Raw genomic sequence first — 25,519 nt, 5'->3', positions numbered from 1 at the left:
CTGGACAATCCTGGAGTGACATCTGATCCGGAGTGTCCGGGCGAGAAGGCATTGAGGGTGCTGAGGTCACCCTTACTGCAGGAGGCTGAGAGACAGTGCAGGTAAGATCAGCGCTGGCCTTGTCACATAATTTTTTCAACACTTTGTCCCTCCTTTTTTCAGCTCTGGACATCAAGACCTGTTTATCAGGTCTGTGATGGGCATGAGGCTCGTGTAAAACTGGGGATGGCTCCTGAGAGGCCTCCCGAGTTAAAGGCTGATCAGCAGACTGAGGGCCTGAACGCTCACTTCCATTAGCCCCGGCCCTACGGCCGTGTTTTGATTTTGACAGCGCCTTAGGCATAATGGCTGGCAAGGGGCTCACGTGCAATAGCAAGGGGAGCGTAGGAAACTGCACAAGGTCACAAAGTCAATGTGAGCAGGCCAAGACAATAAGGGGGGGCGTGGACAAACCCCTCTAATAAACGTCTGCAAGGTCACAGTATAAAAGAGCCAGGGGGCGCGAGAGCTCCACAAAGGCTAGTAGTAATGGGCAAATTTTAGTCCAAAGTGGCACTTGATGAGGCAATAACAGCTAGGTAGAAAGTACAAAGGAAGTCCAAACAGTAAGGCCACTAAGTGGAATCAGCAGGTGCACTATAGTTGAGATCCAACAAGTCCAGTAACTTTAATAGTCAAACAGAGGCAGAGCAGAATAAAGGGAGATTCTTGTCAAATTGAGGCCAGAAACGACGAAATTAGCAGTCAAAATGGCCGCCGCCCTCACTTCGAAGCCAAACTTCCTGCTGGCAAGCAGCATTCAATGTGGAGAGAAGCAAACAAAATGGCCGCCGCCCTGACTCCGAAGCTAAACCTTCTGCTGGCAAGGAGACGTCAGGAGGGAAAGGAGCAAACAAAAATGGCCGCCGCCCTGACTCAGAAGCCAAGACCTACTGAGGGCAATCAAAATGGCCGCCGCAGGCTCCGACGATGTAAAATTGCAGAGGGCGAGCAAGGGAAAATAAAATGGCCGGCGTGACCTGCCGATACAAGCAATTTGCCGCCCAAATTGCAACAGAGGCTAAAACGGCCGTCGAGTAGAGCCAGTCCCTCTGGGAAGCCTCCCAGCCCAGGCAATCCAACCAGGAAGACAAGCGCCCCCCCCCAGGGGTGCTACAGTTAGAAATAGTGTCCTATCTAGAAGGGCAGTAAAGGGCTAAACGATACCACAAAGTTGTTAGAAGTCCGGGAGTCGATCCAACCGTTAAGGGGAAAAAGCGGAAAATCGTAGTCTAGAAGTCCGAAGTCAAAAAGCCAGAGAAAAACATCCAAATAAGCTAAATAGCCAGAAATGAGGTAGAGCTAAAGACCCACACGCCAGATCAAGCTGAAGGACTGAGTCTAAAGCGGGTCTACCCGGCAACAAGGGCGGGACTTGATGTGATTGATAGACTCAGTCCTTCATGCTGATTGGCTGCTGCTACCCATCCTGGCTGCTGTCTCCACTCTCAATGGAGAAATTCTAGCCATCAATTGCATCTCTGGAATTAATGAACCTTTATTTATGATGGTCAGGATTTAAAATAATTCATATTTATTTATTAAACTTGTATGCCGCCCATCTCACTAGAATTTATTCAATTAAATGCATTATTATAAAAAACTGTTAAAAGTATTAATTATGTGCTACTTACACCATACAGTGTTTCTCCAAAACATTGGTTGTATTTTGATATGAATGGCAAACTAGCATAAAAACATTTGTGGTCCAAAAACTGACATTTTGGAACACTATTAGGAGACAGGAATGGGCAGTTAGAATTTAATCTAAAAACTGAGAGTAGGATAACAGATCTATAAATCAGTTACTCCTCCTTTCATCTGACTGGTGCTGAGTTGCAATATCCTGCAACCAATGGGGAAACAGACTAGGTTAGCAGCTTTACATATAGTAATCTAGATTCAAAGCCCTTTTATCTTGCACTTCCTGTTACATCTAAAACGTTGGAAATTTACATGGGAGATGTCCAGATAATTAGGTCTGCAACTTCAGGATAACTAGATACCATAAATTGTACCCCCAACCCATTAAAGGATGGCAACTTGAGCTGGACTGATCTAAATTACTTATTATCAATCACTTAAGGTTAAATAAGGACTTAGCTTTTACTGTTTATTTATCTATTTTCTATGGTACCCAACTGTTTTTGTAATTTTGGAGTTAGCAATAAATACCTAGGTTTACAGTTTGCATAGATCATAATCTGTCAATTGCTGGAGAAAAAAATCATTTCTACAGGCTACAGGTATATGTAACTAAAATATATTTTAAGATAAGCTTAAGTTATTCATCTAATAAATTATAGGAGACTAACAACAAATTACTTTCAAAACCACAAATGCTTAATAGTTTTAATATATTTTGTTCCACAAATCTGCAAATAATTTATGTAAGATTTCAGTTCTCCCTCAATGTCAAATAAAGCTCAATTATTTGCAGAAAATGTGCACACTATACAGTAGATAACACTCATTACAGAGCATTTTATTTTTTACAGACTAGAAACGCAAGAGTTTTATAAAAATAGGCAACATACATTTTTCTACTCTCACTATAGTATGGTTAGTGTTGTGGCCATAGGGTTAAAGCCCAGGGAGAATATTTAACACAGCCAAACTATGCGTTAAAACCCCACAATTGTTTCATATTGTGGGTGGGTGGGTGCTTTAGGATTTTTTTAAAGTTCTCACAGGCAATGTCATAACTGAAACCATTACAATATATTCTAAAACCTGGTACATAACAATATTTGCTCATGTACACTGGTATCTCTAGACAAATAATAAAATGTATAACTCTTGAGACCAATATCACCAAATATTTAATCATCAAAACAAACCATGTCAAATCCAGTTATTAGCAACCAAAATTCCATACATCTGATGAAATGAGCTGCTATTTATGAAACCTTATGCTTTTTATTAAAAGTAAGTCTGAAAAAAAAAAACCTGCCAGACTCCTTTTTTTTTTTTTTAATTTGATTTATATGCTGCCCTTCTCCGGAGACTCAGGGCGGCTTACAATGCGTTAAGCAATAACTCCTGTTTGGCTACCATAGACTAAAATAATTATCTGCCTGCAGGAAGTGGTTCTATGAAATTTTTAGTTTAATCCAACAATACTTTATGTTCAGCTATCCCAAAGTTTTTGGCTGCTACCCTGTTTCCCCCAAAATAAGACATCCCCTGATAATAAGCCCAATCGGGCTTTTGAGCACATGGCAATAAGGCCAAGCACGTATTTCAGGGTTCAAAAAAATATAAGACAGGGTCTTATTTTTGGGGAAACACAGTAATAACTGTAGATGTACAGAGGATTGTAAAATCAGATATACTTTAAATTCTGCTTCATTCTCAAAAATTGTTTGCTCCCTTATATAATTAACAGCCATTCTGCAAGATTTCAAGGTCATTTTGCAAAACTTTAAGCAAATTACTTTGTGTGAGTCACTTCATTTACCAAGTCATGACTTCAATCCTTTGAAAGACAGATGGAAATCACAAGTGCACCTGCCATAGTGCAATGGGCATATCTCAAGACATGAAAATGATTCAATACTATGTCAGCTGTTTTCATGTGCTCCCTCTGTCCACTTTTCTGACGTTAATGACTGAAGAAGGTATATGTGGGCAGTTGCCAAAGCACTGGTCTATTTTCTGGTTAAAGTAATGCAACAGCATTGTGGCAGCTGCTTTTATCATTATGACAGGGACTACTGGCATCTCTTAAAAAAGTAACATTCTATTTTTGTTAGGAGAAGAGGAACTGTGCTATTGGGGCTATATGTATTTCTCTTTTGGGCTATGAGAAACACAAGAATAAATGCCCAGTTAAAATGACATTTATATAACATCATTATACCACAGGAATGAGGAAAGTGGGAATAACATAGTACTTAGGCCTATTTTCATTACTTAAGTATTTGTTACTCTGAAATGTACTGTATATTCCAGAAGATGGTTTGGTGGGTTTTTTGCTGAAGCTTGATTACAGATAAAGCAATTCCATATTCAGCAATATCTTTTATATTTTCTCACTGGCTCCTCAAACATGGGTTATTTTAATGTATACGTATCAGGAAAAAGTATCTGCTTCTACACAAATAATGAATAAGCCCTCGGTGGAATTTGTTACGTTTGTCTAATGGCAATACTGTGAGATGACATAAAACACTATATATCTAAACTCATCAACAGAAGTCATCTAGATGTTAAGCAGGAGTTAGTTCCTACTAAACACTTAGGAAGAAAAGATTTTACTTTCTGCTGTATTCCAGGTTGAATACATAAATCCACATTTGCAGAAAACAAAGCAAAACAGAAGCCAGAGAACAAGACAAACTGAACTTGAACATTTCCTGAACTAATTCAGCATCCTACTTAATCTTGATTTAAACACAATTAACTGGCAGAAGGTACAGAACTTATTACTGTTCTTCCTAAACAGCTAAGGAGATACATAGTCAACTTTAGGGACAGTCAGCATCTTTTCACAATCTAACAGAAAAATACATTAATATATTTTATACTTCAAGGATGTATGTTAATTTACCACTGATATGTCATAAAGCAAAATGCTACATCTACTCTTCTCCTTTCGCAGCTTTTGTCAAAGCTATGTATTCAATCCCTGAGCATATTTTGCTTCCTTCCTAATTTAGGCAGCCTGCACCAAATATGCCACATAAGTTAACTTTGTGACCACAGCTTCAGTCCCTTCTAGGGAACCAGTAACAGAAAAGGTGCTTCATGTTCAGTAGCAAGATATATCACAATGTTTTGTTTTCTCTTTCAGGATGTAAATGTCTGCATGCAAAGGCTAATGGAAATAATTCAGAACTTTGGGCACAAATGTTCTAGTTATGCCTGTGACATTCAATTTTACCATCCATTTACTTTTCCCAGGGAGAATGTGAAATTTTTGAGCTCAGGGAGACATGAGGGGAGGGACTGGAACAAGCTGTAAAATAATCCAGATGAGACAAAACGAAACAGGTAAAGAAACTGCTTCTCTGGCTGGAGAGTTACATCTAGATAAGGATGTCCTCCTCCTCCTCCAGAAAAATCAAATTGAGTTTGTGAATTCACCTAAAATTTACAAATGGAGAAAAATGTCAAATGATAGGAATGCCCAGACTAGACACTGAAATAGATGGAATGGTGAGAATTTGGGCTGTCAATTAGTCTTAAAGCTATATTTAAAATTATAAATTAGAATTTTTATATCTTTGCTACAAAAAAATTATTGGATTATTATTCATTGCTTCAACTGTACTTTTTAAATAGTTTTAGTACTATGAATTTCATTTAAAATGTTCATTTTAACCATTTCAACTGATGTTTTATAAAAGGAGATGGCTGCTTCGGTGATCACAGTTAAGTCAGTAAAGCAAAATGGACGTTGTCCTACCTGAATGTCCCTTTTATGCTCGCTGCGACGACAATCCTACTCCTGTGTTCTTCTCTTCTGATTGGTTCTACTGAGTACTCTTTATTTTTCTTTCTGCAGTCCTGGTCCCGCCCACTCTGCCTCAGACCGTCAGTCTTTTTCACGAAGTATCCAACAGGCAAAGACCAACTGAAGTAGGTGAATAACACGTCCAAACTCCAACACAGACTGCAAAGGAAAGAAAGAAAAACCCCCAACCATGGCAGGGGATGGCTGACCGATGGACGGGCCGGATTGTCGTCGCAGCAAGCATAAAAGGGACGTTCAGGTAGGACAATGTCCATTTTCCTGACTCGCTGCTCCGACAATCCTACTCATGGGACATGCCCAAGCTTACGACTCCTGGGAGGGACTCGGAGCCATCCCCTGAACATGGGGGGAAATTACGGATTGTAAAACACGCCTGCCGAAGGAAGCGTCGGCAGAAGCAAAAACATCCAAACAATAATGACAAACAAAGGAGGAAATGGAGGACCAAGTGGCCGCTCAACAGATGTCATCTATAGAGGCCTGAGTAGCTCAGGCCGCAGAAGTTGCAGGACTTCGTGTTGAATGAGGTAAGATCCCACCCGGTATGGGAGCCCCTTGCAACTCATAAGCTTTGGAGATACAGGCTTTAAGCCATCACCCCACAGTAGCAGAGGAGACCTTCTGTCCCATTGAGGAAGGCAAAAAGGACACCAGCAAAGCCTCAGTTTTCCAAAACGAAGAGGTACGTCGGATATAGCGCCGCAGAGCCCTGCGGACGTCTAAAGTATGCCATTTCTTTTCAAGTGGATGGCGTGGATCCAGACAAAAATTTGGCAAAACAATTTCTTGTGCCCGGTGGAATCTAGAATTGACTTTGGGCATAAAGGCTGGGTCTAGCCTAAGAACCACACAATCTGGAAAAAAGATACAAAGATCTTTCACGGATAGAAAAGGCTGCTATCTCAGAGATTCTGCGAGCCGATGTTACCGCCAGGAGGAAGGTCACCTTCAAGGACAAATAACGTAAGGAAGTCGAACCCAGGAGTTCAAAAGGAGCCAAAGTGAGAGCTTGTAAAACCAGATGAAGATCCCAGGTAGGATAACGGTATATGACTGTGGGACGTAAGTTGGAAGCCCCTTGTAGAAAGGATCGAATCCTCCGATCGTGAGAGAGCAACTGCTGACCCTCACCAGTCAAGACTGTAGCTAATGCTGCCACTTGCCATCAAAGAGTAGACGGAGCCAATCCTTTATCAAATCCAGTCTGTAGAAATTGGAGAACACCTGAAACAGAAGCCGAAGTAGGGTCCACAAGGTTGGAAGCACACCACTGCGCAAATATTCTCCAGGACCGTTGTAAATGTGTACGGTGGATGACCGCCTGGCAGCTTGAATGGTAGAGATGACTTCAGAAGGGATGTTATCCTTACTTAAGATGATCCTTTCAAGCGCCAGACGGTTAACTGGAGCCATCCTGGATCCGGATGGAGAACAACGCCTTGGCTCAGAGACATGCAATAGTGAGGAATGCGCCATGGTGCTTCCACAGATAGGTCCATCAAATCGGCGAACCAAGCTCTCTGTGGCCAATGAGGCGCCACTAGTAGAAGGTCTGCCTGTTCCAGAAGCAGCTTCCTGATCAATCTCGGAATTACCGGAACCGGGGGAAACGCATAGAGGAGACCTTTGGGCCACTGTGAGCGGACAGCGTTGTGTCCTTCTGCGCCTGGTGAAGGAAAACGGGTGAAGTACCGAGGAAGATGCGCCTTTTGAGACGTCACAAACAGATCAACGGTTGGCGTCCCGAATCTGACTGAAATCTCTTGAAACAGTTGAGGACTCAGGCGCCACTCTGATGGATCCAAGCGACCCCTGCTGAGGTAGTCCGCTTGGAGATTGGACTTGCCTGAAATATGTTCCGCTTTCAGGGAGAGGATATGCTGTTCCGCCCAAGACATCAGTCTCTCAGTCTCCGCCATCATCTCCTTTGACCGCGTGCCCCCTTGTCGACTGAGATGGGCCTTTGTGGCCATATTGTCTGTTAAAATGAGAACGTGTTTGTTCCGTATCTGAGACAGAAACTGAGTCAATGCCAACCGCACTGCACGGAGCTCCAACCAGTTGATACTGTGTTGTCGTTCCAGAGGGGACCAAATTCCTTGCGCAAGAAGCAAATCCAGGTGGGCGCCCCAGCCATATAGGCTGGCATCCATGATAATCGTGACCCGCTGAGGCTCGAGAAAAATAGTTCCGGATTGAAGAGCGGGAGAGACCCACCAGCAAAGAGACTCCCGCACCCGACGAGGAACCACAACTTTGGTAATTGCCTCTGCCTGTCCTGTCCGTTGAAAAGGGAGCAAGAACCACTGCAGTTGACGGGAATGGCGGCGTGCCCACCGCACGATCTGAATGCAAGGTTATGAACTTCCCCAAGAGTTGGGATAACAGTAGAAGCGGCACAAAGTTCTTTGATAGCACTTGGTTTACAAGGTCCCTGATACTGGATTGGCGGTCCAGAGAGAGAAAAACACGGCCGTGTAGCGAATCTATTATCACCCCCAGGTGCAGAATCTTTGTTGTTGGAGAAAGATGGCTCTTGTCTAGATTGAGAATGAAACCGTGACTCTGTAAGATGTGAAGTACCGTCTGTCTGTCCCTATGTGCCTGGGGCAGGGAGGCCGATAGAAGCAGAATATCGTCCAGGTAACAAACTATGCGGACAGAGCGCTCCCGCAACGAAGCCACCAAGCCCGCCAGAAGCTTTGTGAATGTCCATGGCACCAATAGTCCAAACGGCATGGCCTTGTATTGAAAATGCCGTCCGTCGTAAGCGAAGCGGAGGAAGCGTCTGTGAAATGGGTGTATCGGTACGTGGAGATAGGCTTCTTTGATGTCGATTGATTGCATAAGATCCCCACGCCGGATGCAGCCGAGAATGGAGTGGAGCGAATGCATTTTGAAACGCCGATACAGGTTGAGTTGTTTGAGGTTCAGAATTCCCCTCCAACCCCCCGAACTCTTGGGAACAAGAAACAATATTGAATAAAAGCCGGTCCGTACCTGATCTTCCGGAACCAGCTCGATGGCCTCTATGTCCAACAGGTGTTGGATCTCTAGATCCATGAGGTGCCTCTTCTGAGGAGAGCCCGACAAGGGGCACTGAATGAAACGGTTCGGAGGGGTGGAGGTGAATTCCAGTGTAAGGCCTGTGGTGATAGTGCGGAGAAGCCAGGCGTCCATAGAAGCGGTGTCCTACTGGTGGTAAAATAACTGGAGCCTTCCCCCGACAGAGAGAGGAGACGGTGAGTCACTTGCCCCGACGGAAGGAGCGGAATCTGGAGCCCCGGAATGGACGCTTAAAACCGGGTTGGCATCTGCCTCGGTCTCGGAAGGAGGAACAGTCCGATGACGAGTACTGACCCTGGGTGGAAGATCTTTGAAAATAGGACCCGCTGGGTCCTGGGTCCCACGAAAGGGCGGCCGGGTATAAGGGGTGTATCGGCGATCCGGTCGTCTATATGATGTAGAAAGTACTTTCCTTTTATCACGACTCTCCACCAAAACTGGCTCCAAGGCCGGTCCAAACAGAGCTGATCCTTTATAAGGTGCCGTAGTAAGTCACCATTTAGACTTCAAGTCGGCCCTCCAATGACGAAGCCATAGAAGGCGACGAGAAACCACCATGGCAGCAAGGGCTCTGGACGCAAACTTAGCAGCATCTAACGAGGCATCGGCTGAGTATTCGGCTGCTACTATCAGCTTAGTCACATCCTGATGAATACGAGCCTCTTCTGGAGGCAACCTGTCTCGAAGCTGGCGAAGCCAGATAAGCGACGCCCTATTAAAAAACGAGGCAGAGGTTGCAGCACGGATGGCCCAAGCAGCTGCCTGGTGAGTTTTTCTAAAGGACATCTCTGCTCTCTTATCCTCCATCTTAAGACCATCTCCTACATCCCCTGCAAGAACAGAAGGGGAAATGAGACCAGAAACAGGCTTATCCACAGAAGGCAATTGTAATAAAGTGTCTAGTTCTGGGGCAGCGCAATACATCCTTTTGTCATGTCCGGTCGGTCCAGAAAGAGACCCAGGGCGTTCCCATGGCCGTTGAATCACCTGTGAAAATAAATCTGGACACGGCACAAAGTCAATGTCAGGTTGAGGCAACTTGAGTAAGGACTCATTGGGGTTGGGCTGCTCCTGTGACGACAAAGCAGGGTCAAGTATTTTGCCCATGTTGGTAGCCACCTTCGCCTTGTGCAGGAGAGATTTAAAGAGGGCAGGTCTGAAGAGACCAGGAAAGGCCGGTTTGTCTGGCACATTCTCCTCATCTTCAGACAGTTCAAAGTCCTCGAGATAATCCTCGTCTTGAGGAGAACCCTCAGACAGGTTGTATGAGTGACCGGAGGAGGAAGTTGAACCCTGGGTGCAGCAGGAAGCGTACTGGATGTACCTCCTGTAGCGTTTAAGAGGGCCTGTTGTTGCAGCCCGGTCTGGAAAATACTGGTAAAGGCCTGGGACAGAATGGATTGAAGATCCAGGGTCTGACTGGAAGCCAGAACTCCCCCGTTCTTAAGGCCATCACAGCTGGAGCCAATAAAGGCTGTGGAGCAACATTTGAGGCCTGGGGAGGTACAGCACCTTGAGGTGTGTTGTCCCTTGAATGCAGCCTAGATCGTGGCCCTGAGGGACAAGTATAATATGGCCCTGTGGCCAAGCCACAATATTGGGCCCTTGAGGGCTAGAAACAGGAGGAGCAGGCGGGAGGCTGCATCATCCTCAACAAGTAAATTTGTTGTTCAAAATAAATTTGAAATAAATAAAATAAAATAAAGGCGGGGAGACACTCATTTTGCATAGCAGCCTTAACCTTGTTAAACTGCCTTTCCAAGGCGTTATGGCATCTGACAGCCTCTTTGTCCATTGTCCCTTCACAATGTGAGGATTTGGAAGCTGCCTTAACTATGTCCCTGGTCTTAGCCTTTCTCTTCCCAGCGGATTTGGGTGATGGGGCCCTAAGTGAGGAGACATCCTGCTCAATGTCAGAAGACAGAGGAGAGTCCGCCATAACCGGGAATATTGAGGATATATAATCTCTCAATTTTATATATATATAAAATATATATAAAATTTTATATATATATATATATATATATAGCAACGAAAGGTAGAAAATAGTAAAACACTTCCCTTAGTTAGCCACCAGCCAGGCAATAGGAGAGAGGGAGACAGATGGCTGCAAGAACTCTGTCAGCATGCCACGCTTCGCTGCACTCTCGAGCTGTCAGTGGAAACCTCCGTAGCAAAAGGGCGACCAGAGCAAAAGGGCGGCAGAAAATGGCGGCGCCACACAACCGCTTCAAAGGAAGCACAGGCGTCGGTTAAAAGGCCATCAAAGTTAATGCTAAAGGCAACCGGCAAATAAGAAGGGATCAAAAGCTGTGCTTGCTCACCAGCAGCCTAATTAGGCTGTCACTTTGAAATGGCGGGAACCCTCAACTGCTGCGATGCCGTCTCCCAACGTCAGGGTATGCCTCTGATGGGCAGGGACCCTGGAGCCGCAAACTGTCAAGAGAAGCTGCGAGGGTGGGGGCGGTTATACCGGCAAGCCGGGAAACCAGCTCCGCCACCCGCAGCACCACAAAGGCGATCAGAGGGGTTGCACCTCTCAGCTGGGCGAAAATTAACAATTGCGCTTCTCAGCTGTCTGTCGGAGCTTTAAAATGGTGGCTCGGCGGCTCGAAGCCGGAGCTCGTTGCGCAGCTCTCTGATAGCAAAAATAACCTAATTAAAGTCAATAAGCCAGAAATCCATTTTTTTAATTTAATTTAATTTAATTTAATTTCGAATTTATATACCGCCCTTCTCCCTGAGGACTCAGGGCGGTGTACAGCCAAGATAAAAAACATAGAATACAAATATTAAAACATTTAAAAATATATATAAAATTTGGCCCAAAAATTAAAATCGCAGACTAATTAAAAGGATTTAAAAATTTTAAAAATTTCTTCTTAAGCCAACCCGGCTTGCTGAAAAAGATAGGTTTTCAGGGAACGACGGAAGGCATTGAGGTCCTGGATTCTTCTTATCTCCGTGGGCAACTGATTCCAGAGGGTGGGAGCCCCCACAGAGAAAGCCCTCCCCCTGGGGGCCACCAGCCTACATTGTTTGGCTGATGGCACCCTGAGGAGGCCCTCTCTGTGGGAGCGCACGGGTCGATGGGAGGTCATCGGTAGCAGCAGGCGGTCTCGGAGATAGCTAGGCCCTATGCCATGGAGCGCTTTAAAGGTGATAACCAACACCTTGAAGCGCACCCGGAAGACCACCGGGAGCCAGTGCAGCTCGCGCAGGAGTGGTGTTACATGGGAGCGCCATGTTGCTCCCATCACTACCCGCGCTGCTGCATTCTGGACCAGCTGGAGCCTCCGGGTGCTCTTCAAGGGGAGCCCCATGTAGAGAGCATTACAGTAGTCAAGGCGAGAGGTGACGAGGGCGTGAGTGACTGTGCACAGGGAATCCCGATCAAGAAAGGGCCGCAACTGGCGAATCAGGCGAACCTGATAAAAGGTCCCCCTGGTAACAGCCGTCAGATGTTCCTCCAAAGACAGCTGCCTATCCAGGAGGACTCCCAGATTGCGAGCCCTTTCAGTGGGGGCCAAAGACTCGCCCCCAATAGTCAGTGATGGAGTCAACTGACTATATCGGGATGCCGGGAGCCACAGCCACTCAGTCTTGGAAGGGTTGAGCCTGAGCCTGTTCCTCCCCATCCAGATCCGCACAGCCTCCAGGCACTGGGACATCACTTCAAGGGCATCGTTGGGGTGGCCTGGGGTGGAGATGTACAGCTGGGTGTCATCAGCGTACTGGTGGTATCTCACCCCAAAGCCACGGATGATCTCGCCCAGTGGCTTCACATAAATGTTGAACAGAAGGGGCGAGAGGACCGATCCCTGCGGCACTCCACAAATGAGAGGCCTCGAGGTCGACCTCTGCCCCCCTGCCAACACAAACTGCGACCGGTCGGAGAGAAAGGAGGAGAACCACCGTAACACGGTGCCTCCCACCCCCAACTCTTCCAGCCGGTGCAGCATGATACCATGGTCGATGGTATCAAAAGCCGCTGAGAGATCTAATAGGACCAGAACAGAGGAATAACCCCTGTCCCGAGCCCTCCAGAGATCATCGACCAACGCGACCAATGCCGTTTCCGTGCTGTGCCCAGACCTGAAACCAGATAACCAGCGAAATCGTAGAATTAGCTAGGAGAAAAAGCACTCAGGTCTGATCCAATCCACTGAGTGAAAAAGACTGACGGTCTGAGGCAGAGTGGGCGGGACCAGGACTGCAGAAAGAAAAATAAAGAGCACTCAGAAGAACCAATCAGAAGAGAAGAACCCATGAGTAGGATTGTCTGAGCAGCGAGTCAGGAAAATTAACAGGAGATAAATGGCCAGGTGTAAAAGCAAGAATTGGGGGACTTCTGGAGAACTAGTAAACTTCTGTATATCTCCCAAAAACTGCCTATCCTTTTTCTAACTTTATAATCAGCTCCCAAATAATTTCTCTGCATTTTGGTGGCAGAAGCAAGGGACTCTCCTAGAGTTAAGACAGATACATAATTTAACCAGCTACAAGTTTAACCAACATAAATTGCCCTTTAACTTTCATTATAACCACTCTATCAAACATATTGTTGTGTCACGGGAAAACTGATAAATAATTGAAAATGCATGTGTGTTATATAGAATCTGGACTGGAATGCTCTTAATTCCAATTTCACATGAATCAATCGCATTAAATTGTCTTCTGTGATTTAATTATCAAGGTCCCTCTACTCGCTTTTATGTTCAAGTGCCAAAGTGGGATATTTATTTTTTTCTGTTATAACTGCATGAAGAAGCAGGCAAGTTAAATTGGATTCTTAGAGCCCACTAAAATAATATTCTCTCAACTGCACCTAAACATCCTTTTCTCTCTCTCTATGTGAAGTTCTTCTCAACTACTTTGAAACTTAGTATTTGAGAGAAAGCTTTTCTATAAATATATCTACCCCAAATATGAGGAAATGCCAAGGGGGCGCTTCACTCCCTCTACTGGAAGCTGTAGATTATGTGAGACGTGACAGAAAGCCTTCTCAGCTATGGCACACAGATTACAGAATGTCCTTACATTACAGGCAAGGGTGACATTAATTTTGTTTCAGGATGACAAGTTACTGGATGTCAGTGTAAGTAGTCTGGTCTGTATTTTTGATTTACCTAAATCATTTATATTATTGCTTTGTTTCTGAAGCATCCCAGCCTTGGATACACTGATATTGGGAAGGCTATGAAGATTTAAATAAATAATGATCTCTTCAAAGTTTTGCAAATAAAGTTAACATAGGGATTTTTATCAGTATAAACATATTAATTACAGTTAATCACTGATAAGAGATAACATGAAAGTGCTTACATATTGCTATTATTAGCTATTTTCTACAGCTAGTCAAAGCATAAACAGATTTATAGAATAAGTTTATTAGTCAGCAAAACTCAGGAAAGAGAACAGGAAATTATTTTAAAAAACACTTCCATATTTTGCAATTTTTATTTTTTAAAATTCTTAACAAAGTTAAAAAAATGAAGATTCCACCTCTTTATACTGTCTTATTTATTTATTTATTTATTTATTTGTTTATTTATTTATTATTTATTTATTTATTTATTGGTTCGATTTATATGCTGCCTTTCTCCGGAGACTCAGGGCGGCTTACAATGTGTTAAGCAATAGCCTTCATACTTTTGTATATACCTGCTTAGTAGGGCTTTCGGCCCCCCCAAGCAGTGTTCTTTTTTATACAAAGTCAGTTTATTGCCCCCACAATCCGGGTCCTCATTTTACCTACCTCGGAAGGATGGAAGGCTGAGTCAACCTTGAGCCTGGTGAGATTTGAACTCGCAGTAATTGCAGGCAGCTGGCAGCTAAGTGCTACTTAACAGCACTTTAGTCCACTGTGCCACCAATATATGAAAATATATTCCATCACTACCTGCATGTATACAACTGTTCTTGGAAAGGAGAAGTCCTCCCTTCCCCAAATACCAGTAGTTTTGTTTTTAAGAGCTTTCCAAGGTCATGTTTTTCTTAATTCATGTATAATATCAGTGTTAAGATAAAGTTTGGCAGGTATGATTTATTTTAGTTTTCAAAGTTACAAGGATCATTGCTCTCAATGCTGGTGAGTCAAATGAAGATGGTCCATGTTTGTACCGATTAAGTCTTCATTACATTCACCCTTTGCTAATTTGTAAATAAATACAAATTTCGGCATTAAAGCCATGCATATCAAGGCCATTATATCTTTTTCTTGCACTGACACAAACATTTTTGATTCCCCTATACTTTTTGAATTATTTTGCTGTATTAAAACACTTCTATCAGTGTTCCATCTTCAATGGCAGCTAGCCAATAACTTGCTGGGGAAAATAACAATACAAAATAAACATTTGTCCCAACATGTAGTATTTAGATATAAGTCTATGATGAACATAAGGAGTGTTATTTGGCTATCTTGGATAATGGATTAATATCTAAGTAAGAAACAACAAAAGTTTGAATCCTTTAATTTGATTTTTTAAGGTCAGCTGTTAAGTGTTCAACAAGACTAAAAAACTTTTAGTTTTAATGAAAACTAAAAACTTACATAGCTAGTCGTAAGAGTATGTGTGCCTCTTATATTTAAGATTAAGGATGCCATGTATTTCTGAAAGTTGGTACCTATGTCAGGGAGGTGTCTCTTCCTAGAAAACAGTAACCGATCTCCTTTTTCCAGGTGACTTTATTTTTTCCACTAATATATTAAATCAAAAGCTAGCACACTACCAAGAAAAATAAAACCTTCAACATATTTACTTCCAAAAAATATTGTTAGAAAATAAAAGTGATGGTGTTCTACGGCCCAGTGCTTTATTTTGTAAATTATCCACCTTCAAGGGAAAAAGCAAATATAAGCTGGGTGACTGAACATGTCATACAAGGCTACAGGGATCCCAAAGAGCATCCTCACCAGCCTGTCCTTCTGGTAAATGAGTGTTTTGTAACTAGTTTGTCATGTTCTTTGTGATATTTTGTGAATGAAACACTTGGGCATACAATTGGCCTTTCTAAAAGAATATTCACAGCATGCTCCTACAATTCTAAATCTGCCCACCGGACTAAAAGTAGAGATCTTGTTCCAGAGACTGTTAAGTCAAAGCAAGTGAATAACTGGGTTAGACACTGATAAAGATGAGAAGTTGCCTTCATTCCAAATCTCAAATTGCATAAATAAACAGAAATCTTCCAGGACTTCAACCAGGCAGGTCTCTATAGGCTACCATTTTGGATGTAAGAAGCACTTACAATATTTTAGCCTGACCAACAGTTACTCAGGCATTTAAATCTATGCTGGAACTTTTAATAATTTATGTTTCTTTGCATAACTGGAATCTGGAATTGTTTCTAATAAGCAGTCACCCAGTGTTAAACCAATTATAGTAACTCTCATTTAAAATATTTAATTTTATCTTTCACTGCTAGCTTTTATGAATACAATTCAATACAGTGATTTAATCCAGGAATGACCAGCCTGCAATCCTAGAACTCCTCTGTGATCAAAGCAACAACATTCTACAACAGAATTGCAACACTTTTTCTGTTAGAGTTAAATTTATGAGCATTGATTAAGAATTTGGAGCACTGATTTCACCCATCATTCAGCAGTTGGGTGTGAATAATTGAGCAATAAGATTATTATTAATTATTTTAAATGTAAAAATTCCAACCTTCTACAAAATAGAAAATCAATCTCTGCAAAGTAGCCACTGAACATTTGTGCCCTGCCACATTTGTGCTTCCATGCCACAAAACAAAGTTTTAAATTCAAATATCGCCCATTGATCTTAATAATTTATCTCTTTTAAAAAGTTTTTTTTTTATTTTAGACTAAATTCATGGCAGAAATCTAAATGCTATTTCTTTTTTTAGAATTGATTTTACTTTTTTGACAGACCAGTAATTTTCTGGGATGTTGCTCTTTTTGAAGCTACATAGCCTCATCAGAAGAACATGACCAATGAGGTAGACCAAAAAGAGAATTATTACAATGGCACAAACAGCACATCTTACACTATTCTAAGCACATCGAGGCAGATTCCACACAAAATCATTTCATGCAAAATGTCTTTAAATAATGTTCACAGGATCAGAAGGGGAAAAAAAGATTAAAATTAATTTGAATATCAAAAATAAAATGTGGAAAGATCAACTGAAAATGGGAAATACACATACATATGGGACACATTTTGTTTTCTATTTAGATAATTTGCCCTATAGTGTGGGGCTTAAAAAATCTTATTTTCAAGACAGTTTCCCAGTAAATATTTCTCACCAACCTAATTTAAAACTGCTCAGACTCTGGCTTTTTTTTTTTAACCTCTGCCAATACTTAAAGAGTTCACTTATTAGCATAATAGAATAGAATAGAATTTTTTATTGGCCAAGTGTGATTAGACACACAAGGAATTAGCCTTGGTGCATACGCTCTCAGTATACATAAAAGAAAAGATGCATTCTGAATCAACCATAAAATGCTGAATCAGGATTTCCTACCAATCCTTTTTATTTCCTAAGGAAGCAAAATATACCAATATCAAACATTTTACATTAAAATTCAGCAGAGGGAGTGAGCAAGCGAGCTTGGGGTAGTGGGCATGAATGAAATATAAGGCAGGGAGCGAAAACAGAGGTGCAATTGCCGCCCAGGCAAACACAAATACACACAAGGTTTATCACGCCTCCCCCTCCTGCTGTAGCTTCTCAACGCAGAACTAGCTCCGGCTTTGCCGTCTCGTGGTAATTAACCACGAATAATCACGTTCTTGACTCAAACGTGGACTAGGTGGAAAGCTTGTCAATCCGATCCTGTGATTAACACTGCGTCCTAAGGCAACTCTTACGGGCCAGTGTGCAGCCCTACCCACCCAGACGGATTATGCTAGAACTTTCCCAGCAGGCTCAAGTCGGATGGAATTTAAGAATCCAACGCATCTCAAGGGCCGTAAAAGGTTCGCCCCAAGCTAAGCTTGCTTTCAAGCGATGGTCTCAGCACGCTCAGCCCGATTTTTATTTCCCAGACACCCACCCACCCCCACTCCCCTCTTCTCACGCACAGCGCCACAGGAGCAGCGATTCGGTTGTTTTTCCCCTCACCCGCCTCCCCAGCAAGGCACAGCTGAAGACCCTCTTTGCGAGTGCCGGCACGTGGCACAACGTCTTCGCAGCGCGCGACCGCGGCCAAAATCTCTCTTCCCCCCGCTTATGGGGACACCATTTTCCCCTTGGCCGAATCCCTCAGGCCGCTATAGGACCGATGCGCTGTAGAGGCTAACGGGAGGCGGGCAGAGATTAGAGGCCTTCCCAGCTCCTCCATATGGGTGCCAGGCCGCGCCGTATGTCTCCAACGCTTAGCTCACCTCGGCCCGCACGGCGCCGCTCCCAACCCCGACTGCCAGTTCCCCCGACACCCGCCCCGTGGCACCACGAGGCGCGGAGCTTGTTTACCAACTCGCCCCTGCCCTCTTGGTTTGAGGCCCGGCCCCAGGCTCCGCCCCCTCCCGCTTTCATTGGCTCCTCAAAAGCCGCCTCCTTTCCGTCGCCCAGAGATTAGAGCGAGAACGGAGGTGTCAGTCCGGGGAGAGCGTGCTCGACTCGTGGAGTTCGCGTTCCGTCCAATGAAAAGCCGAGGCGGAAAAAGTTTCGGCCAATAAGAAGGCAGGGTTGCCTTCACCCGTCCATGTTGAGCTGTTAGCTGCTGAGCTTTTTCGCATGGTGACAGGAGGCCCCTGGGTGGAAATGGACGTAGACTAGCCTTTGGGGGCGGGGAAAGCAGCAGGCCTGGTGCATGTGCGGGAGGGCACGTTCAGGCTTCCTCACAAAGCCCGAGGGCTTTACGGTGGGTTGCGCTCAGCCCTCCCTTTGGATGATTAGGCAAAGATGGGATTTTCTCTTTCAAAGGCCGCCTTCCCAGAAGGTGGGCTGCAGAATCTGAGCTACGTGCCTTCCTGCACATATACTGCAGCAACTCGGTGGGCATAAGAGGCGATGCTTATGTTGCTAGGGGGAACAGGGAAGCTTAGACTCTGTCCTTCCTTCTTATTGATTGAATTAAAAAATGGTGGTTAAGCTGGGAAAGAAAGTTATGGAGGGCAGCACTGTAATCTTGTAAATTCAATTCGTAATTTATATAGTGCATTTTTTTCAGATCTCTTTGTTCCTTTTGAAATTCAAACGGGATTTTTCTAAAAGTCACCACTAATCACTTGGAAGTACATAAATTATATAAAATATTTCATTTCATTCAACAGCCTTGCTGTTATGTCAACTTAAAAAAACCTCACATTTCCCAGCTCTAACAGCCAGTTGTCACTGAGCACATTGCATTATTATGGCTTGTTCCCTTGACCTAGAATTCCCTGTTCTCTTGTAACATGATTATTTACACACAGCTGAAGAAAAGCCAATATAAATTAAACTGGATATTTAACATTGGTTCTTGAAAAACTCCTGCCTTTGAAACTATATTTAAAACAAAAATATGTGACTTCCTATTGCAACATTTAAGTAAAAATGTAAACTAATTTTTATTTATATTGTAACAACTTTCCTAGGGAACTTGGAGAACAAAGAGTAATTTTGTTTTGTTTTAAATTTTAGCATGAACATCCTTTCCATTTTTATATCTTTTCAGGTGGCTGGGAATATTTGATATTGTGATCCAATATATCGGGAGGAGACAAGATTGGGGAAGACAGGAATTTGTCCTATGGACTACGGTATATAATTAAGATGCAGTTCTATGTGCACTTATTTGATACTCTATTCAAGATATATTTCTGATAAGATTGCTGCTGTTGACTGTACTCTTGTACCCATTTACCTGACAGTTAGCCCCATTGAACTCAGTGATTAGTCTAGGTAAAGTTGTATAGGATTGTAGTCATCCAATTTATACAGTCATAGTTCAGATTAAATTATTTTGAGCTGCAATTAAACTGTAGGAGGAAAAAATGTAGCAGAAAAAATTGTATCATCTTGAACACTAATGTACTTTTGATATGAACTTTGGTTTAAGTTACTGTGTTTATTTATTATTAACCAAATTTATAGAGCTGCCCATCCAGTCAATGAAAATTCTAGGGAGTAAACAAAAGATAAAAACACAATAAATGAACTAAATCAGTTAACAGAATTTAGTAGAGGCCCTAATAAAAAAGTCATTCTAACCACATTAATAGTCTCCATTAACATCTCAGCCCTAGGGGAAAACCAAGGCCTTTCAAAAAGCCTTGGGGCTGGAGTTTGTTTCATAAGGCAGACGCCATGATAGATAAGGCATGCTTTCTCTGCCCCATCAGGTGATGCTGTTATATTGAGGAGACCCCGAATATGCTCATCCTGTCAGATCTGGTGGGACAGACACCAAAGATAGGCAGTCCCGTGTGCCATGTAGGACTTTCAGGATGACTGCCAGTGCCTTGAATTGCTTCTGGAAGCCCACTAAGTCCGCTCATGTAGAGCAATGTCATTTGTATTTATTTATTAAATTTACTTGCCATCCATTTCTTTTTGAAATGGCTAGGGACGGCTTGCAGCATTACGTGGGTATACTGTGGTGTGCTGAATATATTGAGCATGCTGCCATATTCTGAATTAGCTTCCAAATGTTCTTCAAGGGCAGAGCTATGTAGATAGCATTTATTTATTCAGTTTATATCCATCTCATATATATGGCTAATAATAAAAACACCATTAACAAAAACACTAAATAACAAATAAAGCAGCTGAAATAAAACCAGTCAGCACATTTAGCACAATTAGGGTATGTGCTCAACCTCACACCTAGGGTCCCAGTCTCATCAAGAACAGAAGTAAAAAAAAAACAAATTCTGATATTGATAATCTTTTGTCTTTTCAGTAGATTGCATACATTCTATTATTAAAATAAAACTGTTTTACAACCTAACTGCAGTTAATTAGATTTTATCTTACTATTGTTATAGTTTGTGTTAAATTCTCTGAGTTTTGAATGACAATTGGTTGTCAAGGAACCCATCTGTTCCTATGTGCCAAGAGGATGCAAATAATTTAAACTTGATATAGCATACAGTCCTTTTTATCCAACTGCCTTCTTAAATTGACTGATTAATTATGTGCCATTTTTTACAGTATATTGTTCATCCATATGATTTTCTTGATAAAATACAGACTGGTTTACCACTGACTTTTCCTGCAGAACATGAAATTATCCATTACTGTTGTTATTAAACAGATCTCTCACCTCCAGCATCTTCCTATATCACTGCTGCCAATATAGATGTGTGCTTGCTTTAGCTAGACAGCTGGGGTGACCTTCATGCCTTGGATGACCCTGCTGGGATTATATATTTGGATGACTCTGCTGGGATTATATGTTCTTAGATTATACCTTGGGTATGTTGGGCCATTAGCCTAATAAAGTGTCAGATAAAAAATTGGGTACATAACCAATTAGTATATATTTTTATGGATAATGTCCTCGAGAAGCAATTTTTATACCATAGATTAGTGATAGTTAGGAACCATTTACTATTTCTTATTATGCATATATTAAAATTACTGGTACTCAGCTGTTTCTTCTAAAGAAACAACAGTACGTCTCATTTGCATAGCATAAATAAAAATCTGTGCTTCTCCTAAATGACTGCTTGAGTGGATTGTGTTTCAAACTACTATGAAAACTTAATGGAATTCCATGAGAGACTAAAAGCAATGCACACTCACACCTCTTCACATAGACACAAATCAAATTTCTATTGTGGAACTTTTCTATTGTGGAGCCTGTTGATCAAGGCTTCTGGGATTTTTTCCTTTATTAACTAACAAGTTCCATATACTGAAAAAGTTTGAAAATCACTACTGTACTCTCCTCTCTGGTTGAGAAATGTTTGTAATATTAAGATTTCAAGCTAATGAAAGTAAAATGATTGTGATAGTGGCACTGGAAAGGTATAAGATGACATCTAAATACAATTTTATTTCATTCACGTCGTCTTCTCCAAATATCTTTTGTTCAAATTTACTTTATTTTTTTACAAATATATGAGATAAAAGCAACTGGTAATAATGAAAATTATCAAATATATCTAAAAATTCATTTGGAAAAAATCAATAATGGAATGTCATTATATTAGGAACTTGTAAATAATGTGCAATTATACCAATAATATGAGATTCAAGGATGTTTACTCCCAAATACTATATAATATAATATAATATAATCCTGTTATTTTAAAAGAGCTCATTCTGAAAAGTGTGTTTTACAACTATCTTTTTTAGATGTGGTCCAATAAATCATAATTAGAGATGTCGTGTTAAAATAAAACAACCTCAGTTATGAAGCTGTAAAAAGTTATCTCTGTTACATGCATGTATTGTGATGCCACCTGGCATTTACAAGACTGACAGCTGCTGTATACATCCTCTTATCTCAGGCAAGATATTTCTGAAGAGGGATCCTTACTTTAGTACAAATTAAGAATCTCATACACTTGCTGATTCTGTAGAGGGTTTTTTTTTTCTCTTGGCAAACACTGGACCATTCTCTGGCAGGAGACAAATAAAGATGGGAAAGGGAAAGAGAGAGCTAAGATTATTTCCCAAGTTCTGATTAAACTTGGAGTTTGTAGCATGCAAAGTATCCCAAGTAATAAATTGGTATAGAAATAATGTCAGTCCCAGGAGTGGGACTCTCTTTAGTGTCGGGGTCATCCACAAGAAGGGGTCAAAGTCTCTCAATAGAGGGGACAGTGCAGAAATATTACCCTTTTGTATTTATATGCACATACAAAAAGAGAGAGGTTTTGAATTTAAAAAGGAATTTTTTAGGATTCTTGCTAGACCACAATATGTATAACATATTTGTAGATAACAAGGTCACTAATAAAAAGTGTCATTAAAAATATTAAATTTCATTATGTTACATTATGTGTAAATTTATATAATTTTAATTTGAAGTGGATTTCAGTATTTTCTATAACAGAAAGTTTCCTTTTCCTCCCCTTGGAATAAATATTATTCAGATATCTTCTTTTACATCAGTATTTTTATTAGCCTTCTGATTTGTTTGAACTGGCCTTCAGCTTTGTATGGCCTAAGATAATTTACACTGACAATGATGTTTTAATGATGGGATCTTTGGCCTACACTGAATGGCTTCTGTCCAATAAAATAACTCTATTACCATACAATTTCTCTATTTTCTTTTTGGTGCTTTTCTCCCAGACTTAACTTAGCACTTTTGAAGGCTTTTTGTCACAGATTTTGAAAGGATGTAGGTAGAGGTGGAAAAGAATCTCCCTGAATAAATAACATTTGATGCAGCTTCCTTTTTAATTAATTAAGGTATTAACAGATTTATATAGTCACCCAACTCACACAGAGTGACTTTTTAATATAGTCATATATTACTAATATACATGAACTTGAGATTGTTAAAGTAAAACCATTCTTTTTCAGGATTAATCGACAATATGTACTTTGAAAAATACAGCCTTCATACATATTTTTTGAAAAATAGTCATACCATTTCACAAAGCTTTTGCTTTTACAAAAAATAACAATTTTCTAACATGAACTCAATACTAGGAATGTTCCAAAGCAGGTCACAAGAAAAAAATCGGGAGAATGAATCTAAGTACACCAGATAAAAAGACAACTGGTTAATATAAATAATGGCAATGGAAGAAAATGACTGAAGAAAATCTAGCTAAAATTATGTAGTCCATTACTATCATTTCTGAACAAAAATAAGTTTTTCATTCTGTTTAGAACAGGTGTCAAACTCAAGGCCTGTGGGCCATATCCATCCTGCGGGCTGCTTAGTTCCAGCCTGCGAGGCAGGCGTGCATAAGAGCACCAGCGTGCCTACTGTCCCTGTCCTAATGTTCCCTTTAATTGTATTCATTTTATGTATGCAATTCATGCTTATATATATTATCTAATATGTACTCGACAAAATAAATTTAAAAAATCAGCTGTGGTTTCCTTAATAAATAGTGATTAAAGCAATATGAACCATTACTGGACTTTTTATGAGAAACTGAAATTAAAAGTTGATCTGGAGCTTTGATGATTGGATATGGGTTTATGGAAATAAGGTAGACAAAAGTTAATCTTAGAGTAAGAGTGATATTTTTTTACTTATATCTGTACCAAAGAAAGTTGGAAGTCATTCTTTTTTGGTTTTCCTTCTTTTCCTCTTTCTTTCTTACACTTTCAGTCTTCTTCTTTCCTGAGCCTTTTCTTTTTTCAAATCTGTTTTTATTTGTTTATCCCTTAGCTTTGTATTTTTTTGACGTATGAAGGATCAAAGACTCAGCCATTATAATTCTACATTCCTTATTTACAGAAATCATATCAAAATTTAGATATAATATCAAAAGTGGGAGCCATCTTATATAAGGCAGGCTCTGAGTCCCTCTAACCAAAAAATGTTTATCGATAGAAGAGAATATTTATAGGTCAAGGTTGAACTGTGGGGTCCTTGGTGCTCTCTGAGCTTGATGGTTTTCTTGCAGATGTTTCATTACCAAACTAGGTAACATCATCAGTACTAGAAGGGAGGGGAGTTTGCTCTTATTTTTCTATACTAGTGTTTTACCCTGTCAGTGTTGATCAGTTGCTTCACAAAAAGTGTTTTGATTGGTGCCGGGTCTCTACAGCCTCAGGCAGAGAAGGGCTATTCTGCACCTCTTCCTCAAATGTTATTTAAAATACAGAGTTTCCCAGCACTCCTTTAGGAACCTCCAACATGCAAACTGTGGTTACTCATCCTAAAATAAATTGTCTTTACCTGAAGCATACATTGTATACATTGTATACATTTGCTGTTTGCTGTGAATTTAGTTTACATCTGACTTTGAGGATATTTCTTCATAACCAAACCAAAGTGTATTTTCTGTGCAGTTCACACCCCTTGCTTGCTGGATCTGGATGTCACAAAGCAAAGCCCTCATTTTGTAAACGCACCCCGTTTTGGCTGGCAAAGTGCTGTCACGCCCATCCTGGCCATGACCCCAACCACGCCCATGCCCACACCCCCAGGCATGCCCACCAACACCCCGGTCCTCCAAGGTCAAACACAATCCTGATGCAGCCCTCAATGAAATTGAGTTTGGCACCCCTAGTTTAGAATAAGATGACTAGGATACCACGTGGGCCGCAAAACCCCCACAAAGAAGGTGCTTATATTGTAATGATAATAATAATAATTTTATTGTCATTGTACGTGTATACACAGTATACCCATACAACAAAATTCACTTAACACCCAAAGACCAGGTCCAACACACATAACAATCCCCAAACACACTCCCACCCACCACAATTCCCCAAACCACCCAAACATCCACACAACAGACCAAGTAATACTGTCCAACAACTCACTGATGGTGGCCCTTTAGTTCATTGTTTAGTATATTGAATGATATAACAGATTGCATATTTGCATGAGTGTCTTTCTGCTCTTGCCTCATAGCAATAGCACTTAGACTTATATACCACTCCACAGTGCTTTACAGCCCTCTCTAAGCGGTTTACAGAGTCAGCATATTGCCCCCAGCAATCTGGGTCCTCATTTTACCAACCTCGGAAGGATGGAAGGCTGAGTCAACCTTGAGGCAGTGAGATCCAAACTGCCAAACTGCTGGCAGCCAGCAGTTAGCAGAAGTAGCCTGCAATACTGCATTCTAACCACTGCGCCACCACAACTCATGTTGCATATTTGTATGCATGTGTTCACTAAGAAGCACAAGGTGGGCTGAGTATGCTTCAGTAAAGGTTATGTGATCAAGAGGGAGAGGCTTGGAATGGAACAGCCTGTATTGTTCTCAACTGCTGCCCAGCTGTCTCTTGCATGGAGAAGCATTGCAGGGAGAATTTTCTTGAAATGATGTTCTCCAGCACTTCCTTGATCTGAGCCATTTTCAACCTTTCTTTTTCTGGCTT

At 41.5% G+C, this 25,519-nt stretch overlaps 1 protein-coding gene across 1 annotated transcript in view; it reads right to left on the bottom strand.

Moving 5' to 3' along the window:
* COQ8A (coenzyme Q8A) overlaps window positions 1-18,021 on the bottom strand; it is a 68,788-nt gene extending 50,767 nt beyond the window's left edge. Inside the window, exon 1 of the mRNA XM_070932426.1 lies at window positions 17,950-18,021. The gene's annotated coding sequence lies outside the window, so the exon portion shown is untranslated. The remainder of the gene's footprint in view (window positions 1-17,949) is intronic.
* Between the last annotated feature and the right edge of the window lie 7,498 nt (window positions 18,022-25,519).

The sequence above is a fragment of the Pituophis catenifer genome, unplaced genomic scaffold (assembly GCF_029215685.1).
Source record: "Pituophis catenifer annectens isolate HBS135680 unplaced genomic scaffold, rPitCat1.0.hap2 SCAF_1, whole genome shotgun sequence".
Lineage (NCBI taxonomy): Eukaryota > Metazoa > Chordata > Lepidosauria > Squamata > Colubridae > Pituophis > Pituophis catenifer.
The sequence above is the reverse complement of the archived record's forward strand: the minus strand, read 5'-3'. Positions and strand labels throughout refer to the sequence as shown.